Source organism: Ictalurus punctatus, chromosome 19 (genome assembly GCF_001660625.3).
Source record: "Ictalurus punctatus breed USDA103 chromosome 19, Coco_2.0, whole genome shotgun sequence".
NCBI lineage: Eukaryota > Metazoa > Chordata > Actinopteri > Siluriformes > Ictaluridae > Ictalurus > Ictalurus punctatus.
In genome coordinates this window covers 16,635,246-16,638,937 of record NC_030434.2, presented here as the reverse complement: position 1 = coordinate 16,638,937, position 3,692 = coordinate 16,635,246, and positions in this window count along the sequence as shown.

Genomic DNA, 3,692 nt, shown 5'->3' with positions numbered 1-3,692 from the left:
TTACAGGTATGGATTCATTGCTATTGTTGAACAAATGAAGAACTGCTGCAGATCTATTACGTTTGTATTCAAACGAATTATGATATTAATTAGCTTATAATTAATAATATACTGCCACAGATAGAATTAACATTAGCAGTAATGAGTTTGTATGACACACTCTGGAAAACTGTCTGTTTTTTAAAGCGCACCTATTATGGTTTTGAAACGTGCCTAATTTTCTCATATAATAGGTTTACATGCATCTGAAGTCAAAAAACACTTTAATGTGCTCATAGTTTAAACTGCAGCATTACCTTTTTCCCCCAGTGTCACAAACGACTCGTTAAATGATCCATTATAAAGGATTCAGTCTAAACTCATCTTTTCAGAGAGCATACTCTGCTCTGATTGGTCAGATGTCCCAGTCTGTTGTGATTGGTCTACCGCTGTCAGAGTGTTTCAAAAAGGAAACGCCCACTACCATAACGACTTTCAGCTCGCAGCGGATGAAGACCAGAGGCGGGGTTTTTTGTTACAAACCTACCCAGGTTAGTACAGGAAGTAAGTGTGGAATCACTAACGACTCGTTTCAGCTGTTCAGAATCGTCTCCTACTTTTGAGAGTCAATAACTCCGTTTGTCGTGCGCTTTGATTTTTGAAACTTTGCAGATGTTTTACATTCACAAACATCTCTCTAACACACTACATGAAAGGTAATATTTGAAAAATCATAATAGGTGCACTTTAAAGTTAGTTTTGATCAAGGCTTTATCAGTCTTGTTTTTTTTTTTTGGACAATAACTTTTTTGTGACTGATGTTGAGCTTGATTTTACATGTGTTAGGTCATCCAGTGTCCATGTAACCATCTTCAACTTGTCTCTTATGCAGGAATTACTTTTCAAAAGCGTTTTCAAAATTCAGTTAGAGTAGGCCAAATCCCAAATGGACTACAATTTAATATATACACTCACTACTAAGGGTATAACATAATCAGTGTTGGGAAAGTTAATTACTAATTTCATTGTCAATGTTGTATTTAAAGTACTGACTAATTACTTTGTTTGAAAAGTAGAGATGCACCGATACTAAATTTCTCAGTCAATACCGATAAACGATTATTCAGAATGAAATCGGCCGATACCGATAACCGATACCGATAGTTCTGTCTTTTATGCCTTCTTTTAAATTAATAATGATTAAATAATCCACAATTCTGAAAGAAATGCAAATAAAAACTTTAATTTTTTCCATTTCAACAAGTTGTTTCACAGTAACTGGTCTCATAAACACAAAACACATTACTCTAATTAACATTAACACATGAACTCAATTGTGAAGATTAAAGTAATATTTCTTAACTTATTGAATGTTATTAATTCATATTAACATTGACTGAATTCTAAAAAACCTCCTGTTAGACTCACATTCACTCTCACATTCACAAAAACATTTCTACTTCATTATTAAACATCAAACTGTTCAAATATAATATAAACGTTTTAAATATATTAACATAAACTGGATGTGAAATATTCTACTCTACAAATATATTTTCCTGTACAATATATACTTTTTTGTCAACTCATCTTCATTTAAATCTTGGCTCTTTATTAAAAAACCCAATTAGAATCGACTCCGGAACTCCCGCTTCACTGCTGCAGCGAACGGTGTAAAATTTTTGAAGTGCAGAGCTTACAGAGATTACACAAAGCAGTTTTGTCATCATTCCACACAAGAGACATCATCTTTACACACTGCATGAATTCCATGTGTTTTCCCGTCATATTTGATTGACAGGATATAATCGGCCCTGAGCATCGGATGTTTTTAAACTATAGGCCGATAGCCCATAGTGTGTAAAATTGCCTTTATCGGCCGATACCGATTATTGCCCGAAACACTGGTGCATCTCTACTGAAAAGTAATTGCATTACTCATTACTAATTACTTCTTAAAATCCGTATCAACGTTGCTCAAGTGCTTCAGCGGGTTACTTGTGATTTTCCCCCGGACATAACTTTGCCATGATATTCTTGTCGACATGTGTCAAAAAAGTAAGTAATGGGAATATTTAAATTTAGCAAAACAGCTACTCATTTGAACTACTCATGAAATCGCGCACACGTGCACTAACCTACAACTAACGAATTTAAAGGGTCCGACTGAAATTAGAAAACAATTTCTTATATTTAGATGATACATTTAGCTTTGAATTCAATATTGTTTTATACAAACTTGTTGAAAGACTATACAGAATGTAATGCAAGTACATCATCAATAACTTTAATTAAATTACTTAAAAATTAAGAGTAATCCCTTACTTGACTTTTTTCAGGGCAAAACTAATTTAATTACAGTAACACATTACACCCAACACTTAATATAATGCAGTAATAGGATTTAGTGCACTACACCCAGTAGACTTGAGACTGACTGACTCACTGTAAGCTCTTTATACTGGTCAGGGTTGTGGTGGATCTGGAACCAATCCTGGGAACACTTGGTCCGGAGACCGGAGCTGTGTGGTGGAAAAACTAACCACATTTGAGATTCGCCCACAGGAAAAAAAAATGATTTAATGAAGTGCATTTTAAGAACAAATAATCTAACTTTATCATATTTAATAAAAAAAAAATATTTATTCAAAGTCCACTTTTATGTCAAGTGTCAGTCATCATTTAGTCTAAAAGGTTAGCAAATACAATGAAATGATGCTATACATTTAGGGTAGCTGGTGAAAAGTAGAACACAAGATTTTAAATATTAAATTTTTTTTTAGCCTGGATTCATAAATAGTCTGAAAAACAGAATATTATTTGAACAGTGAAATGAAGGATGGTGTAGCAGTTAAAGGTAATGATGCAACATTGGTGCATTTCAGGGCAATATTAAGATTCATCTCATAATCTCCACAGATCATGTATCCTAATCGTCTGCCTGCAAAGGCCATGGAGAGCTGGTGAGTGCCCTGCACACGGCGAGACAAGCTGAGCCAGCCACGGCTTCTTCATTAACATGGAGGCTAATTAATGAGCAGCTGTAACTCAGAGTGTAACATGAAGGCAACAGATGTGCCGTAATATCCCTACTGGTGGGAGGGAGTGAGTGAGCCAGCGAGGAAGAGAGAGAGAAAGAGAGAGAGAGAGAGGCATCATAAGGAGATCATTGAGACATTACCACTGATCAATACGCTGAAGCCCACTATTGCATATAAACCATCCCAATGGAGCCAGTGCCTGAGGCAGCGTAGAGTGAGAGGCAGGAAACACAGGCTTTTCATAGAGTACATGTACACACACAACCATTACTCAAACACACACACTGAAGCGTTAAACACTTGCTCAAGAACACAATATTCCCATTGACTGAACTGCAGGTGTGCAATAGGCTTTGACACATTGCCTCCCAAGACATCTTAATAAAGGCATTATTGTGTTGCAGGAGTATATGTAACTCTAAGCATTTATTATTAATAAACCTTAAGTTGCTGCAAACGCTCTGAACTGTGCACTCTACAACACAGTCAGGCCATCAGTAACTGTGGGAGATGAGTTTTAGAAGCACCAATCATTTAAAACGGATATCAAGGTACCATGTATATATAAGCACATTACCCATAATAAGTTCCACTTCATCTATCTACAGTAGGATGTCTTGTTGGGAAATAATAGTGTACATATTCAGGCCTTCTGTACGTTTCAATAAGGTA